Here is a 19,493-nt window from a genome sequence, read left to right as displayed (position 1 = left end):
TGGCTGCTGTTCTCTCAGGCTGCAGGTCATCGGGCCTGAGACACACGGTCTCAGTAAAGAGAACTGCCAGTTTTATAAGTCGGGGACAGGGCCCCGTGAATGAGAATTAGCCAGCACAGACAGTTTGTATTATAGCACCCTCTAGAAGTGGTGAGAGTAGTCAGCTTATTTAGCAAGGGCAGTTTAATAGCCCCAACCAGGAGTTGTAAAAGGGTTTAGTCCACCCCGGCTCTGTAGTCGTTCTTTAGGGACCGGTTTTATTAGACGCCAGGTACCAGTGTTAGGAGCTCTCCCCTGGACCACAGTCGGCCGGAACACTCCCTTCTGAAAGGTCTATATCTCAGGTGTCAACTAATCCTCTGTGCATCCTCCAAGTGGGTTATTCTGTGCCTAAGTGTCACCTTTGTATTATCCACGGTGATCACACATTCTATACTGCTGTGTCTGTGAGTATACCCTGCTGCACTATCAAGTTGTGCCTTTGTCCAATAAATTGTACCATAGTTCATGATCAAGAACCTTTCTGGCGTCCATTATTCCATCTGCACCACACAAGCTCTACCTAGTTGTAGTTCAACTACACCCTCAGCTCCATTAATACCTCCCATATAGCGGAGGCCCACTCCTGTGTATTAAGGTCGCATGTAACACATGCTCTATACCACATACTAGCCTGGGTTTGCCATATCCTAGCCAAAAAAGTGTTACACTAGCTTCTCAATGTATACACATAGCAAACTGGAAAGTGTTCGACCCCGAGAACCCAGCTTCAATTTTAGAGGCTCTCTATTTCACATCTGTAGAAAGTCTACACAATGCCCTATATAGGACAAGAAAGGACATTAGTCCGCTACCACCAGTCATAGATGCCACAAAAAAAGCCTGGGACTCCATGTTACACCTAACTGACAAGACAGATTCAATCTCCCCTGACGCCCCGTTGTGGGGAAATAGCAATCTAATACACTTTGCATCCTTTCCGGAAGCAGGATCATGGGCTAGATTAGGGATAAAACGTAAAGACCATCTCTACTCGAGTGGAGAACTACACACACTACCCCAGCTGCAACAACTTGCCTCCCGACCCGGCCTGTCAGACTTCAGATTTGTGCAGATTAAACGCCTCTGTGAAACACAGTTCCAAAACCCACCACAAATGCAACACCCAGACTTTGAACACTTGACAATGCAACCAACCAAACGCATATAAGCTTCTAATAAATAAGAGATATGACCCACAGCCTAGGGTAAAGCTTAAGTGGGAAACCTCAGGGATACAACTGAACCCAGACGACTGGGAAGAAATTATAGACAATCTATACTGACCCCTGATAAGCACAAGAGACAAACTGATACAATTCAAAATTATTCATCAGACATACCTTACCCCACAAAAACTACATAATATGGGGAAATTAGACTCTTCTAACTGTCCAAGATGCAAAGTCCACATGGCCAATTTTCTACACTTAATCTGGGACTGTCCTGAAACACAAAAATTTTGGCGTAAAGTCACAGAATTTATGGAAACAGAACTGGAACTACCGCAAGTACTCAACCCAGCCACCTGCATACTGGGTACCCTAGACACACTGATACCCAGAAGGAATACAAAATTACTAATGAGGCTGCTACTTTTTATGCCAAAAAAAACATCTCTCTGCATTGGATGGGCCCAACACTTCCATCCCTTCGCAAATGGATCACACTGGTCAACTCGCAATTGGAACTGTATAAACTTGTCTACCTCGCCAGAGACTGCCCGGCAAAATTTGAACAAATCTGGTCTCGTTGGATAGACTCTCCAGGCACCATGGCACAATAACTGTTTGCTCTCCAACCCTTCTCATCCTTCCCTCCTTTTCCTTTCTTTCTACTCTATTTTATTGTTATGAAAACCAATAAAAAACTAACCTTTAAAAAAAAAATTCCCACTGGCCACCAATGACAGGGCCTGGAGTTCTTTAAAGGGGGCCAAAACTAAAAAAACTGAATCACGGCCGGGCCCCCTTTAAAGCAACCATCATCCGGGCCCGGCACAAGTCCCCCTTGTGCCCCCCTGATGGCGGCCCTGTGCCCAGATTGCTAGTTGGTCACGATCCTGCTGCAAGGATGCCACATCCTGGATAGAATTGACCGGTCTTCAGAGTTTTGTGTCATCTGCAAACATTGTCATCTGTGTCATTGCTTATAATACCCTCCCCTAAGTCATTTATGAACAAGTTAAACAAAAGTGGACCCAGTACAGAACCCTGAGGGACCCCACTGAGAACCTTACTCCAAGTAGAGAATGTACCATTAACAACCACCCTCTGTATCCGATCCTGTAGCCAGTTTTCTATCCATGTGCAAACGACTTCACTAAGATCAATAGACCTTAGTTTAGAAAGCAGTGGTTTGTGGGGAACGGTATCAAATGCTTTGGCAAAATCCAAATAGATTATAGGGCTGATTCACTAAGGTGCGTTAAAACGAGCGCTATTTATAGCATGTGATAAAAATTTTATCGCGTCTAATTTTTCGCGTCTTAATGTACGATTCATTAAAAGGATATTTGCGTTATTTAGACGCAATGCTGTTTGCATTATTTAAGTCGCGAAGACTATTTTCATGCTGTATTTGACGCAACACACGCTAATTAACGCCACTTTTCGCGTGCATGCTAATTAATGCACATGCGCTACTTGTCGCGTGTGCGCTAATTTCTGCACGCACACTAATTGACGCACTCAGTACCACATAACTAGCGTCATTTTGCACATTTGTGTTGGGAGAGCGCGGAAGGTGGCGTTGCGCAATTGAAAGGCCAACAGAGAAAGTGATGTCTCCATCAGTGTGGGAGCCAGCAGAGGGAAAAAGGTGGCAAAAAAGAGGGAACACCTTGCAAGTGTTCCAGCTGCCTTGTCACACAGCTCTGGCAGTGACACTGACAGAGAGAGGCCTGGTTTCATCGGTAGCCCAGATGTGTCGGATGTGGAGGGCACTGACAGGGATTATCGCCCAGAGAAAGCCAGTGGAGAGGAGAGTGAGGAGCTTCCACACCCCTCATCACCAAAAACGAAGAGACAACAGGAGAGCAGGCTCCGAAACTTAACGTTTTCTGAGTTTGAAAATGAGGCGGAAAATGAGGCCGCATTAAAGGCAAATATGCTGGCAAGACGCAGACGGCAGTGAAAACCAAAGCCTGGATGGACATAGCAGACCACTTAAACAGCATTGGGGTCTGTCTGTGCAGTGTTCAACACTGCAAGAAGCACTACCAGGACATTAAGAGGGTCCTGAAGAAAAAGCTGGCAGAGGACTCTAGATACAGGTAAATATCTTACATTCATTTTTCTATTTAACACTTGCTCATCTGCTTTTCTCCTCAATCAGCTTTTCTTTTTGGCTTCTTTCCTACTTACTTTACTTGTATGTAATGTATGTATGGCACGCCTATTATTATGTGCGCAACTTATGTCCTCAAAGCTGGGGAGTAGAACAATAAACTAGGGCAGTAATAGGGGGGGTCATTTAATAAATATTTCCCAAAATAATTAATGCCCTGTACTCTCCTTTATCAAGGAGGATTATTAAGCATTGTTTAATACAGAGTATAAGGGAGAGGCCTGGGAGTTAGCAAGGCCACTTAGCAGCAACTTACAGCATTTTATTAGGGTTTGTGTCAGAACATGCCTTAGTATTGTTACACTTGAAAGTAAAGGGAATTGATTGAGGCAACAATGATTAACAAAAAGTGACTGCATTGTTATGGCTTGCTTATTGGAGCCAACACAATAAAACCATTCCTATATTTTATTTAGATCTGGAACTGGAGGTGGCCCTGATAAGAAAGTGTTTTTTACCAAAAAGGAGGAGCTGCTGCTGCCTTTTCTGCACACAGAGAGCGTAAGCAGTGTGTCCGGCACCTTCGATTCGGACAGGAATGTTGGCCAAGGTAGGTGTAATGACATTCAGGTGTAATGTAATTCAAGTGTATTTACTCTTGCAGAGAAGCTTAATATTAATGGAATACAATGTTTTCTAAAACAGATTCATCCTTACCACCACCTGGCACAAGCAGACGCACACAATCGTCATCTGCTCTGATTCCAGGTATTTTTGTTACCAAATTTTGTTGGACCTGTGTTTTGTGTTAGGCTTGTGCAGTGGCATAATAGTGAATTGTGTCTGTGTATATTGCAGGTGTTTCAATTACAGAAGTGCAGTGTACTGCTAATAAGATAGGTGTGTTATTGGACAAGTGTGTCTTGCTGGGTTAGGTGCAGTCAGTTCATCTTGTACTTTTGGACAGTCAATCTTTTCAACTTGATTTTACCTTTTTGCCTCATTTGGAATGAATCAATGTCCACAAATAGTTTTTGCAAAATAAACTTGGTCATGTTTTAAAACAAATGACAATCTTATTGTCCATGAAGTTTGCCTGGCATCATGCACATAATAACAAAAAATTAAATAAAGTCTTTTTCTTTTTTCCAAAAGGTGGATGCCCCACTCCCCACAATATGATCCTGAAATTGAAGGGGAAACTTTTAGTGGGGAGGCAAGTGAGAGAGGGTCACACGTATGTGGCAGCGATGTGGCCTTGTTCTCAGATGAGGAGCCAGCCAGCATTCCCCAGCAGCAGCAGCTAGTCACAACCCAGGCCAGAAGAGCTAATGTAGCCCCCCAGGAACCTGAGAAAGATAGGTTCCACAAATCCCTAATGAGGCATCATAAAAATTTTATGAAAAAATTGGACACACTGCATGCCGACTTGTGTGTGGCCACTAACGTCTACAATGCCAGTCAGGCACGCCAAGCTGCACACTAGTCGGCCATGTTAAGCCTCCAACAGGCCAGTCAGGCACGCCAAGCTGCACATGAGGCTGCCATGTTAAGCCTGCAAGAGGAGCGGTTAGAACTACAACACCAAAAACTTGCATTGTCAGCTAGGCAAAATTCGCTCCAAGAGCAACAAATTGCCTTGCAAGAAAAGGCACAAAAGGCAATTGAGCCAACATGCTCTACCAGTAGAGCTAGTGGTGAGAGCACAGCTACCGCTCCTGCAGCTCACACTAGGCAGCTTTGGAAAAGAAAATAAATATGCCACATTAGGGATCTGTGGAACCTATCTTTCTTAGGCCTATGTTGTTTGAAAATATTTCTTTCTGTTTTTTCTATTTGTGTTGCGGGTGGGGGAATCACCTGCTCAAACCATTTCTTTTGGAAGTGGGTTCCCTGTAAATAAAACCTTTTTTTTTTTTTTTGGAAAAGTTGTTTGGTATTTGTTGTTTATGGGATTAAAGATTGTAGGTACTTACAGGAAAAGTAATTTGTAACGATTTGTCCCCGGACTTCATTCCCTCTGGCATCCAGGCAGTAGAACCGGCTTTTAAGGACCCCAAATGTCTGCTCAATCACAGACCATGCTCTGACATGTGCTTCATTAAAAGCATGCTCAGCCCGTGTATGCGGCCTGTGAATAGGTGTGATGAGCCACCTAGAGCAACGGGTAGCCAGCATCTCCTGAAATAAAATAAGATGTAATAAGATGCTGCAAACAAATAAGCTGCTTCCAGTCTCCCTCTGTCAAAACATGGTCCTTTTGCAACAGATGTGACAGTGTGAGACTGATAGGTGACACTACAAGTAGCTGCTTTGACTCTCCCACTGGCAAAAGAGGGCACTTTTCAAATTGCAAAACAAGCTTATGGCAGGAAGGGCCTGGTTTGACAGTGGGAGACAGAAAGCAAATGTGGGCAAGTTGTGCTAGACATGACACAAATACTTACCTAAAAGCCACCCGTGAGGCATTTGTCCAGTCTCGAAAGAATGGTAAAGTGCGGACTGCCTTAGGATGTAACCATCGTGAGAGGAGCGGGGGAACCCAGACACGATGCTCAGGATGTTCATCTGTGCATCACACACCACTTGCACATTGAGGGAGTGGTAGCTTTTACGGTTTCTAAAAATGTGCTCCCTGTCTTGGGGGGGGGGGTTGACGCCACATGGGTGCAATCAATTGCACCCAACACATAAGGGATGCCACTTACCCCATAAAACTGCCTTTTCACGTCGTTCCACTCCTTCCGATTTTTGGGGAACTAAATGAAATTCCCAGACACCGAGCGGATGGCGTTCAGGACCTGCTCAAGGCACCGCAAAAATTTAGGCTGTGACACCCCCCTTTAAACCCCCCCAGCCCTCTGGAAACTGCCAGTGGCTAAAAAGTGCAGGGAGCACAGGAGTTTCACCATTCCAGGTATGGCACGGCTTCTGCGAGGGAAGCCTCAAGCAGCTCATACAGGCTGGATATTGCTGCCCTATTGAGCCTGTAGTGCTTGACCACTTCATCCTCGTTTAAGCCCTCTAAAGTGGCCCTTTCGCAATAAAAGCGAGGCTGCATGACTCTGGAAGGCTCAGGGACTTGATGTTCCTCCTCCAAATCAAGCAAAAACCCCATTGCAAACTCCATTTTAGCTTTTTCCACTCAAAAATTAAAAATGTGCTCTGCCCAACGCCTCCCCCAATTAGGCGCTAAAATATGCACACATTTGTGCGCTAATTATTAACGGATTTAACGCTTTAGGCTTTTGCGAATCATGTGTTCGCATTCTTCTCATTTGCTATTTACCGCGTTGCGTTAAAATGAACACATGCGGTTGCATGCTAAATTAACGCATGCGATAATACTTTAACGTAACGCATGTTTTTTTGTGTCAATTTTAATGCAAAAAAACATGCGGTAAGCGTTATCACACTTTAGTGAATCAACCCTTATATCTACTGCATCCCCACTGTCCAGCTTCTTACTCACCTCATCATAAAAAGCAATTAAATTGGTCTGACATGACCTGTCCTTCATAAAGCCATGCTGATTACCGCTCACAATGCCATTCTCCAGTACATAATTTTGTATGTGATCCCTTAACAAGCCTTAAAATAACCTGCCCACCATGGATATCAAACTTGCAAGCCTGTAATTGCCAGGCTGAGATCTTACTCCCTTTTTAAATATAGGAATGACATTCACCTTCTTCCAATCCCTAGGTGCCATACCTGATGAAAGAGAGTCTGAGTGTCACTGTCGGTATCCCAAAACTCAGAACTGGCGCCAACGGTCCGGTCTTGGCTCACGCTTCTGCCTCTAACAGCCGCCTTTCACGTCGGGAGGAGCCCTTCGCTACTCGGATGCTGCCAGGTCTTATAGTGAAAGACCCAAGGAGAGAGTTCTGAGCAAGCAAGGGAACCAGAACCGAGTTGCAGGGAGAAGGGGAACGAGTCAGCGTAGTCAGAGGTCAGGCCAGGGTCAGCAACAATCAGGCAGCGCGGTATCAAAAACGGAATCCGGAAGAGTGATCAAGCAGGCAAAAGGTCGGTCCAGGCAGCAAACGAGAATGGTCAGTTCAGGCAAAAGGTCGGTCCAGGCAGCAAACGAGAATGGTCAGATCAGGCAAGAAGTCGGTCCAGGCAGCAAACGAGAATAGTCAGAACAGGCAAGGATCAAAACGAGGCACTACAATAGAGGAAAACACCCAGGAACTTTCAGGAAGAAAAACCTACGTTGGGCAATGAAAAAAGACCAGGAAGCGCTTTAAATATTTGAATTTGCCGCCAAAGTGACATCACACGCACGGCGAGCACCCGAGTGCGCATGTGTGCGCGTCAAAGGATGCGCATGTGCATTAAAGGGCCGTGCAGTTCGTGCGCGCCTAAGGAAGACGGCGGGTGTCCCCGCCGCCCCACTAGACCACCAGGTACCGTTACATTACCCCCCCTCCAGAGGGGGCCACCGGATCCCTAGGTCTATCAGGAAACCTGGCATGGAACTGTCGTACAAGACGATCAGCCCGAACATCCGATGCTGGAACCCAAGACCTCTCTTCAGGGCCATATGCTTTCCAATGTAGCAGGTATTGTAGCTTACCCCTAGAGAGGCGGGAGTCCACTAACCTGTGTACCACATATTCAGGTTGCCCTTCAACAGAAATTAGAGGAGGTTGACATGAAATGAGTTAGAAATCTCAAGTTCAGGAGGAAGTTCTAACTGGACCATGCTAGGATTGATGATCTTAGATACAGAAAAATGCCCGATAAATTTAGGTCCCAATTTAGCAGACGGAACCTTCAAAGGGACATTTTTAGAAGAAAGTCAGACTCTATCACCGACCTGATACTCTGGTGACACTTTATGATGTTTATCAAAGGCTTTCTTTTGAACAGTCACTGCAGAAGATAGAGAGCTTTGAACATCTTGCCAAATCTTAGAGAAATGATCCACCAAAGAATTAACTGCGTGCACATCAGAGGATGCAGTGGCAAAAGAAAATGCTCTAGGATGATAACCAAAAACAGTAAAAAACAGAGATACCCCAGTGGACAATGAGAAGAATTATTGAAAGCAAATTCGTCCCAAGGAAGAAAATCCGCACATAGGGATTGATTACTAGAACCATAACACCTGAGATACTGTTCTAAAGACTGATTTGTCCTTTCTGTCTGGCCATTAGTCTGAGGATGGTAAGCAGAGGAGAAGGACAAGTCTGTACCCATGAATGCACAAAAAGCCCGCCAAAACTTTTAAACAAACTGAACCCCCCTATCAGAGACAATGTTTAGAGGGGCGCCATGGAGCTTAAAGATATTTGTTACAAAAAGTTCGGCAAGGGACTTTGCAGACGGGAGGGCGGGAAGGGGAATAAAATGAGACATTTTGCTAAAGCGGTCTACTACCACCCAGATAACTGTATTCCCTTTGGAAGGAGGTAAATCCACAATAAAATCCATAGAAATATGAGTCCACGGTCTTACTGGGATAAGTGGTTGAAGCAGCCCCTGAGGTAAGGATCTGGAACGTTTAGAGAGTTGACAAACAGAACAAGAATTAATATAATTCCCTGTATCCTGCTTTAAAGTTGGCCACCAGAGGGTGCGAGACAGGAGGGAACAAGTCTTATTATGGCCTGGATGCCCAGCTACCTTTGAATCATGGGATTCCGATAAAACCGCCTCCCGAAGGTTCTCTGGAACAAATAATTTCCCCGAGGGTACACTGGGAGGGCTTCAGTTAAAGAGGAAAGTAGATCCGGAATAAGGGCTGCTACAATCATATCTTTAGGAATAATAAGGTCAGGTTAACTTCCCTCTAGTGGTTTGGAGTCAAAACTTCTGGACAGGGCATCTGCTTTGACATTTTTCCCACCAGGTCTATAGGTTATAATGAAATTAAAACGAGAAAAGAATAATGCCCACCTGGCCTGTCTGGGATTTAAACACTTAGCAGATTCAATATACAAGAGATTCTTATGGTCTGTGAATACCGTAACCACATGCTTAGCCCCCTCCAAGAGATGTCTCCATTCTTCAAATGACAATTTTATGGCCAATAATTCCCTATTACCTATATCATAATTCATCTCCATAGGAGAAAACTTCTTAGAGAAGTAACTGAAGGATGAACCTTATTGGTAACGGGGTGGCGCTGAGACAGGACCGCTCATGCTCCTAGTTCAGAAGCATCCACCTCTACCAGAAAAGGAAGAGCAGAGTCGGGGTGCAGGAGTACTGGAGCAGAAATAAAGGCTTCCTTTAGAAGTTTGAAGTTTGACCACATGCTTGGGTCAGCACCTTTCTTAGTGAGAGCAGTGATTGGAGCCATAAGTGTTGAAAAGTTCTTAATAAATTGTCTATAATAATTGGCAAAACCCAAAAACCTTTGTATGGCTCGTAAGGATAAAGGTTGTTCCCAATCCAAGATGGTCTGAACCTTGTCTGGGTACATTTTCAGGCCCTTATGAGAAATAATATAGCCAAGGAAGTGAACCGAGGGGACTTCAAATATGCATTTCTCAATCTTAGCATACAATTGATTTTGCCTTAATCTAAGTTTAACTTCCTGAACATGGGCAAGATGGTCAGACAGATTATTTGAATAGATCAAGATGTCATCTAAGTTTACTACCACAACGACCAAGAAGATCGCGGAAAATGTCATTTACCAACTCCTGGAAGACAGCAGGGGCATTACATAACCCAAAGGGCATTACTAAATATTCATAATAACCATCTCAGGTATTAAAGGCTGTTTTCCACTCATCCCCTTCCTGGATTCGTATTAGATTATGCGTGCCTCTTGGATCAAGTTTAGAAAAAATAGTGGCACCCTTCACTCCATCAAAGAGTTCAGAAATCAAGGGAAGGGGATATTGTTTCTTGACTGTGATTTTGTTCAGTCCTCTATAGTCAATGCATGGCTTAAGACCCACATCCTTCTCTACAAAGAAGAAACCAGCTCCTGCAGGAGAAGAGGGAGGGCCTTATAAAACCTCTCTCCAAGTTCTCCTTAATATACTCCTTCATAGCTAGAGACTCAGGGAGAGATAATGGGTAACTTCTACCCCTAGGGGGAGAGGAACCAGGAATTAAATCTATGGCACAATCATAAGGTCTGTGCCGAGGAAGGGTTTTAGCTGCCTTTTTAGAGAAGACATCTGCACATGGAGAATAAGGGGAAGGTAACTCTTGTAAGGAAGTAGCAGCAAGAATTTGGGCAGACTTAGAGCTTAACTTCAGACAATCACTTCCCCTTTGAATAATCTAATTAGCCACCCAGTCAATTTGAGGATTGTGCTTATGCAACCAGGGGAGGCCTAGGATCACAGGCAATCTATGATGACAATGGAAATTTGCTCTACGTGAAAGGAGCTCATAGACAAGGAACAGATTACAGACTTAGAAGAAATAAACCCAGAACCTAGGGAAGTTCCATCAATTGCTAGCAATTTAACCAAGGAGGATAAAGGAAGTGTGGGTATTCCTTGCCTGTGGGCAAAGTTAATATCTAAGAAATTTCCTTCTGCCCCAGAATCTATGAAAGCTGAGCTTTCCACACAACCCATATCCCATCCCAAAAGGACCAGAAGCATAACTTTAGGGGAATATTGTTGGGGAGTAGAAAGGACATTACCCAAGCAGAACTCCCCAGACCTGCATAGGCTCTGTCGTTTCCCGGCCTTTTGGGACAAGAGCTGCGGAATTGACCTCTATCCCCACAGTACAAACATAACCCATTAGCCCACCTCCGAACCTTTTCTTCAGAAGATAAATGGGTAGAACCCAACTGCATGGGTTCCTCAGAAGATTTAGAAAAAACCACTTCAGGTTTGGGTACTGGCTCTACAGAAAAGGAGTGTGGGGCCGCTGCTGGGATTCTCTTAAGACGTCTCTCCCTGTGCCTCCTATTAATTTGAATGGCAAAATGCATGAGGGAATCTAGGGAGGGCTGAGCAGGGAAATTTATCAGACTATCCTTTACAGAATCGGATAGCCCGACTCGTAAAGCAGTATCATTCCAGCCCATTTCTACCGCCCAACGGCGGAATTCAGTACAGTAATCCTTGACCCAATGTTTACCTTGCCTGAGATTACGAATTGCTGAATGAGCAGAGGCGGAATGATCTGGGTTGTCATAAATTATTGCCATCAAATAAATAAAGGAATCAAAGGACGTGCATGCGCATTAAAGGGCCATGCAGTTCGTGCGTGGGCGTCCCCGCACCGGAGGAGGCGGCGGGCGTCCCCGCAGCCCCACTAGACCACCAGGTACCGTTACACTGAGAATATCAGAAACAAAGGCCACTGTAAATCTGACCCTAGCTCTCTCAGTACCCAAGGGTGTATTCCATCTGGCACAGGTGCCTTGTTCACATTTATCTTGTGGGCGAAATTTGGCAGAATCGATTGTTTCGCCACCTGGCCATTTTAATCAAGATATTGGTTAGGTAGGCCTGCTGGGGGGCCCCATGGGCAGATCAGCGGCTGAAACGGTCTGAAGGACTCGCATCGGCAACTAAGATCTGCCCGTGTATGGCCAACGTTAGTGTTATTTATTACATATGGGGCTAGTGCTCAAAATCCCTTCTACACTTACTTTAATACACCTTAATAAAAGCCTCTTTGCCTTCAAGGGGATCCATGAACATATAAAGGCACAAGATCACTTTAATACAGGCCCTAAAGCTTTGAGGTGTCTAATATTCTCTCATTTTATTCCAAGGGGGTACATTATTCTTTTAATATGCACATTTAAAAAAGCGCCGAATGTGCCTGCACCCGAATGAATGAGATACGCTTGGGTGCAGGCACAGGTAGCCGAAATATGCATAAAAACGAGAGAGAATGCAAAGTCTAGCGTTTTTATATGTATTTCGGCTACATGTGCCTGCACCTGAACGTATTCCATTCATTCAGGTGCAGGCACATGTAGGAGGCGTAGGGCGGTATTTTCAGAAAGCGATTTTTCCGCTTGACGAAAATATCCGCCCTACGCCTCGTCTGCCATCAGCCTTATAAGCATATCTTTTACGGCTCTTGTGTATTATGTATCTGGGTGTGGCTAATTTTGCATCCACAGGTGATATTTGTGCCCAAAGGACCCTATGCAGTCGTTCATGGTGCCCTTCTATCTGATGAAGGACTGTGAAATTAAGCAGCCGTATTTGGAGCCAATTTTATCAAGGGCAAGTTAAGAGCTGAGCCTGGAGGTGAGCAGTAGTCTGAAGGATACCTATATGCTCTAGGTCCCACTTCAGCTCCTAGATTCTGGGACACCTGCCTTTTTTTTTTTAGCTAATATAATTTGCTGTAGGTTAAATATATCTTTTAATCTGGATTTAAACTAAGCTTTCCTTCATAGGACGCTGTAGAGTTCGGCCTGCACATGCTACACATGGCCTCTCAAGATGAGCAGGGGGTTCAGTTAGAATCAGTACTGCTTTAGTTAAACAGCGGTTCCTTGTTTGAGGCCCAAGATCTGGTTATGGTTCCCAAGGAAAGACTCAATCTCTGAAGGGGTGCCAAACATTTGGTATGCCCCAGTGATTAAGACTTTCCTTCTACTTTAAAGTGGTTGTTCACTTCTGAGTTAACTTTTAGTATAATGTAGGGCAGTGGTCACCAACCTTCAAACCTTCCCTACAGTCAATTGTAATCCAAATGCTTGGTCCTCACTGCGGGGATATCAACTATCATTCATATGTGAAAGAATTATATTATGTCATATTAAGACACACCCTTATGTATTGTGACACTTGAACCTACAGGGGGATCTGGTTCAGTGTCTTAGGGTCGCTTCCCACAGTCTTTTAGGGTAAACATAGCAGTCACAGAGGTTGCTCTCTTACCGGCAAGTGCCAGCAGTTTATTTTGTTACAAAACTTCAGTAACAAACACAAAATAAGAAACAAGAAAATAAACCCTTGCACCAGAGCGCTGGCTAAACACAGTTGGCAGCCTAACTACTGTTGGGTGGCTTTTCCAACTCCAACTTAATAGAAGAAAATAAAATCAGAAATCAGAAGTACCTTTCCCATGCAGCGCAGCTCCTGCTACCTGTGAAGTGGGGAAGAGACTCCCCCTCCCCACACTGGAGTCTTTTTAAAAGGCTCTCAGCTGCAGCAATCACCTTGCTGCTAAGGTCTGTATTAAAGGGCTGGGTTTGTGATTAATTATTCCATGTTCCAGGGTACCAACTATGCAAAACCCTGGGAGAAACATATCGTCCATCTACAACTAACCCAGCCATTGTATTACAGTTTTATTACATTTTATTACATTTATATGCCTCCTCCTCCCCTGTGGAGCAACCCAAAGCTTATAATTACATAAATTAGGGACCATTTAATGGTTTTTAATTAAAACTGCGTAATGTGCTGGGTTGCCGATTTCGCTGAATGTCCTCTGTTTTTGCACCTTGTTCTGAACAATTTAGAGTGATGAAAACTTAGCAGGAGCTTATTTTCTGCTCTGTCTTATAAATGCCACATAGAATTCAAAGTTTTTACTTTGCCTTGTAGAGACTCAATTTTGTGAGCAAAATGGGCTTTGCTGATGCATTCGCGTAATGAGCTGTGTTGCCGGTTTCGCTGAATGTGCTCTGTTTAAAAAAAAACAATGTTTTTACAACGTGTTCTGAATGGTTTGCAGTGATGAAAACTTAGCAGGAGCATATTTTCTGCACTATCTTTAAAATGCTATATACAATTCAAAGTATTTACTTTACCTTGTAAAAACTCAATTTTGTGAGTAAAATGGGCTTTCCTGATGCATTCGCGTGATTTGCTTCTGTTTGCCGGTTTGCTCTGTAAAGCGTTGAAAGACAATATTACTGCAAGGGCTCTGAATGGTTCGCACGGAGGAAAAGTTAACAAGAGCTTATTTTCTGCAATGTCTTTCAAATGCCATATAGAATTCAAAGTATTTACTTAGCCTCGGTGAGACTCAATTTTGTTAGTAAAATGGACTTTGCTGATGCATTCGTGTGATTTGCTTCTGTTTGCGGTTTGCTCTGTAAAACGTTAAAAGACAATGTTACTGCAAGTGCTCGGAATGGTTTGCAAGGATGAAAAGTTAGCAGGTGCTTATATTCTGCACTGTCTTTCAAATGCCATAAAGAATTCAAAGTATTTACTTTACCTTGGAAACTCTCAATTTTGTGAGAAAATTTGACTTTGCTGATGCATTCGCGTGATTTGCTTCTGTTTACCGGTTAGCTCTGTAAAGTGTTTAAAACAATGTTACTGCAAGTGCTCTGAATGGTTTGCAGGGATGAAAAGTTAGCAGGAGCTTATTTTCTGCACTGTATTTCAAATGCCATATAGAATTCAAAGTATTTACTTTGCCTTCAGGAGAGTCAATTTTGTGTGTTAAATGAGCTTTTCTGAGGCATTCGCGTGATTTGCTTCAGTTTGCCGGTTTGCTCTGTAAAGCGTTTAAGCCCATGTTACTGCAAGTGCTCTGAATGATTTGCAAGCATGAAATGTTAGTAGGAGCTTATTTTCTGCAATGTCTTTCAGATGCCATGTAGCATTTAAAGTATTTACTATGCCGTGTAGAGAGTCAATTTTGTGTGTTAAATGAGCTTTTCTTAGGCATTCGCATGATTTGCTTCAGTTTGACGGATTGCTCTAGAAAGCGTTTAAGACCATGTTACTGCAAGTCCTCTGAAAAGTTTGCAAGCATAAAATGTTAGCACAAGCTTATTTTCTGCACTGTCTTTCAAATGCCATGTAGCATTCAAACTATTTACTTTGTCTTATGAACAGTCAATTTTGTATGTTAAATGAGCTTTTCTGAGGCATTTGCGTTATTTTCTTCAGTTTGCCGGTTTGCTCTGTAAAGCGTATTAGCCCATGTTACTGCAAGTCCTCTGAATAGTTTGCAAGCATAAAATGTTAGCACAAACTTATTTTCTGCACTGTCTTTCAAATGCCATGTAGCATTTAAAGTATTTCCTATGCCTTGAACAGAGTCAATTTTGTGTGTTAAATGAGCTTTTCTTAGACATTCGCGTGATTTGCTTCATTTTGCCGGTTTGCTCTGTAAAGCGCTTTAGCCCATGTTACTGCAAGCGCTCTGAATGGTTTGCAAGCATGAAATGTTAGCAGGAGCTTATTTTCTGCACTATCTTTCAAATACCATGTAGCATTTAAAGTATTTACTATGCCTTGTAAAGAGCCAATTTTGTGTGTTAAATGAGCTTTTCTGAGGCATTTGCGTGATTTTTTTCAGTTTGCCGGTTTACTCTGTAAAGCGTTTAAGCCCATGTTACTGCAATTGCTCTGAATGGTTTGCAAGCATGAAAAGTTAGCAGGAGCTTATTTTCTGCACTGTCTTACAAATGCCATGTAGCATTTCAAGTATTTACTTTGCCTTGTAGTGAGTCAATTTTGAGTGTTAAATGAGCTTTTCTGAGGCATTTGCGTTATTTTCTTCAGTTTGCCGGTTTGCTCTGTAAAGCGTTTTAGCCCATGTTACTGCAAGTGCTCTGATTGGTTTGCAAGCATGAAACGTTAGAAGGAGCTCATTTTCTGCACTGTCTTTCAAATGCCATGTAGCATTCAAACTATTTACTTTGTCCTATAGATGGTCAAATTGGTGTGTTAAATGAGCTTTTCTCAGGCATTTAGGTGATTTGCTTCACTTTGCCGGATTGCTCTGTAAAGCGTTTTAGCCCATGTTACTGCAAGTGCTCTGATTGGTTTGCAAGCATGAAACGTTAGCAGGAGCTTATTTTTTCCACTGTCTTTCAAATGCCATGTGGCATTCTAACTATTTACTTTGTCTTATGGACAGTCAATTTTGTATGTTAAATGAGCTTTTCTGAGGCATTCGCGTGATTTGCGTCAGTTTGCCGGTTTGCTCTGTAAGGCGTTTTAGCCCATGTTACTGCAAGTGCTCTGATTGGTTTACAAGCATGAAACGTTAGCAGGAGCTTATTTTTTCCACTGTCTTTCAAATGCCATGTAGCATTCTATTTACTTTGTCTTATAGATAGTCAAATTGGTGAGTTAAATGAGCTTTTCTGAGGCATTCAGGTGATTTGCTTCAGTTTGCCGGTTTGCTCTGTAAAGCGTTTTAGCCCATTTTACTGCAAGTGCTCTGATTGGTTTGCAAGCATGAAACGTTAGCAGGAGCTTATTTTCTGCACTGTCTTTCAAATGCCATGTAGCATTCAAACTATTTACTTTGTCTTATAGATAGTCAAATTGGTGTGTTAAATGAGCTTTTCTGAGGCATTCAGGTGATTTGCTTCAGTTTGCTGGTTTGCTCTGTAAAGCGTTTTAGCACATGTTACTGCAAGTGCTCTGATTGGTTTACAAGCATGAAACGTTAGCAGGAGCTTATTTTCTGCACTGTCTTTCAAATGCCATGTAGCATTCAAACTATTTACTTTGCCTTGTAGAGAGTCAATTTTGTGTGTTAAATGAGCTTTTCTGAGGCATTCGTGTGATTTGCTTCAGTTTGCCGGTTTGCTCTGTAAAGCGTTTTAGCCCATGTTACTGCAAGTGCTCTGATTGTTTTGCAAGCATGAAACGTTAGCAGGAGCTTATTTTCTGCACTGTCTTTCAAATGCCATGTAACATTCAAACTATTTACTTTGTCTTATGAACAGTCAATTTTGTATGTTAAATGAGCTTTTCTGAGGCATTCGCGTGATTTGCTTCAGTTTGCCGGTTTGCTCTGTAAAGCGTTTTAGCCCATGTTACTGCAAGTGCTCTGATTGGTTTACAAGCATGAAACGTTAGCAGGAGCTTATTTTCTGCACTGTCTTTCAAATGCCATGTAGCATTCAAACTATTTACTTTGTCTTATAGATAGTCAAATTGGTGTGTTAAATGAGCTTTTCTGAGGCATTCAGGTGATTTGCTACACTTTGCCGGTTTGCTCTGTAAAGCGTTTTAGCCCATGTTACTGCAAGTGCTCTGATTGGTTTACAAGCATGAAACGTTAGCAGGAGCTTATTTTCTGCACTGTCTTTCAAATGCCATGTAGCATTCAAAACTATTTACTTTGTCTTATAGATAGTCAATTTGTATGTTAAATGAGCTTTTCTGAGGCATTCAGGTAATTTGCTACACTTTGCCGGTTTGCTCTGTAAAGCGTTTTAGCCCATGTTACTGCAAGTGCTCTGATTGGTTTACAAGCATGAAACGTTAGCAGGAGCTTATTTTCTGCACTGTCTTTCAAATGCCATGTAGCATTCAAACTATTTACTTTGTCTTATAGATAGTCAATTTTGTATGTTAAATGAGCTTTTCTGAGGCATTCAGGTGATTTGCTACACTTTGCCGGTTTGCTCTGTAAAGCGTTTTAGCCCATGTTACTGCAAGTGCTCTGATTGGTTTACGAGCATGAAACGTTAGCAGGAGCTTATTTTCTGCACTGTCTTTCAAATGCCATGTAGCATTCAAACTATTTACTTTGTCTTATGAACAGTCAATTTTGTATGTTAAATGAGCTTTTCTGAGGCATTCGCGTGATTTGCTTCAGTTTGCCGGTTTCCTCTGTAAAGCGTTTGAGCCCGTGTTACTGCAAGTGCTCTGATTGGTTTATAAGCATGAAACGTTAGCAGGAGCTTATTTTCTTCACTGTCTTTCCAATGCCATGTAGCATTCAAACTATTTACTTTGTCTTATAGATAGTCAAATTGGTGTGTTAAATGGGCTTTCTGAGGCATTCAGGTGATTTGCTTCAGTTTGCCGGTTTGCTCTGTAAAGCGTTTTAGCCATTGTTACTGAAAGTGCTCTGATTGGTTTACAAGCATGAAACGTTAGTAGGAGCTTATTTTCTGCACTGTCTTTCAAATGCCATGTAGCATTCAAACTATTTACTTTGCCTTGTAGAGAGTCAATTTTGTGTGTTAAATGAGCTTTTCTGAGGCATTCGCGTGATTTGCTTCACTTTGCCGGTTTGCTCTGTAAAGCGTTTTAGCCCATGTTACTGCAAGTGCTCTGATTGGTTTACAAGCATGAAACGTTAGCAGGAGCTTATTTTCTGCACTGTCTTTCAAATGCCATGTAGCATTCAAACTATTTACTTTGTCTTATAGATAGTCAAATTGGTGTGTTAAATGAGCTTTTCTGAGGCATTCAGGTGATTTGCTACACTTTGCCGGTTTGCTCTGTAAAGCGTTTTAGCCCATGTTACTGCAAGTGCTCTGATAGGTTCACAAGCATGAAACGTTAGCAGGAGCTTATTTTCTGCACTGTCTTTCAAATGCCATGTAGCATTCAAACTATTTACTTTGTCTTATAAACAGTCAATTTTGTATGTTAAATGATCTTTTCTAAGGCATTCGCGTGATTTGCTTCAGTTTGCCGGTTTGCTCTGTAAAGCGTTTTAGCCATTGTTACTGCAAGTGCTCTGATTGGTTTACAAGCATGAAACGTTAGCAGGAGCTTATTTTCTGCACTGTCTTTCAAATGCCATGTAGCATTCAAACTATTTACTTTCTCTTATAGATTGTCAAATTGGTGTGTTAAATGAGCTTTTCTGAGGCATTCAGGTGATTTGCTACACTTTGCCGGTTTGCACTGTAAAGCGTTTTAGCCCATTTTACTGCAAGTGCTCTGATTGGTTGGCAAGCATGAAACGTTAGTAGGAGCTTATTTTCTGCACTGTCTTTCAAATGCCATGTAGCATTCAAACTATTTACTTTGTCTTATAGATTGTCAAATTGGTGTGTTAAATGAGCTTTTCTGAGGCATTCAGGTGATTTGCTACACTTTGCCGGTTTGCACTGTAAAGCGTTTTAGCCCATTTTACTGCAAGTGCTCTGATTGGTTGGCAAGCATGAAACGTTAGTAGGAGCTTATTTTCTGCACTGTCTTTCAAATGCACCGTTCGTTTTAAAACCTTTACAGAGCAAACCGGCAAACTGAAGCAAATCACGCAAATGCCTCAGAAAAGCTCATTTAACACACAAAATTGACTTCTACAAGGCAAAGTAATAGTTTGAATGCTACATGGCATTTAAAGACAGTGTAGAAAATAAGCTCCTGCTAACGTTTCATGCTTGCAAACCAATCAGAGCACTGCAGTAACATGGGTTAAAATGCTTTACAGAGCAAACCGCAAACTGAAGCAAATCACCTGAATGCCTCAGAAAAGCTCACTAACACACCAATTACTATCTATAAGACAAAGTAAATATTTTGAATGCTACATAGGCA

This window comes from Xenopus tropicalis, chromosome 8 (genome assembly GCF_000004195.4).
Source record: "Xenopus tropicalis strain Nigerian chromosome 8, UCB_Xtro_10.0, whole genome shotgun sequence".
Classification (NCBI taxonomy): Eukaryota; Metazoa; Chordata; class Amphibia; order Anura; family Pipidae; genus Xenopus; species Xenopus tropicalis.
The sequence above is the reverse complement of the archived record's forward strand: the minus strand, read 5'-3'. Positions refer to the sequence as shown.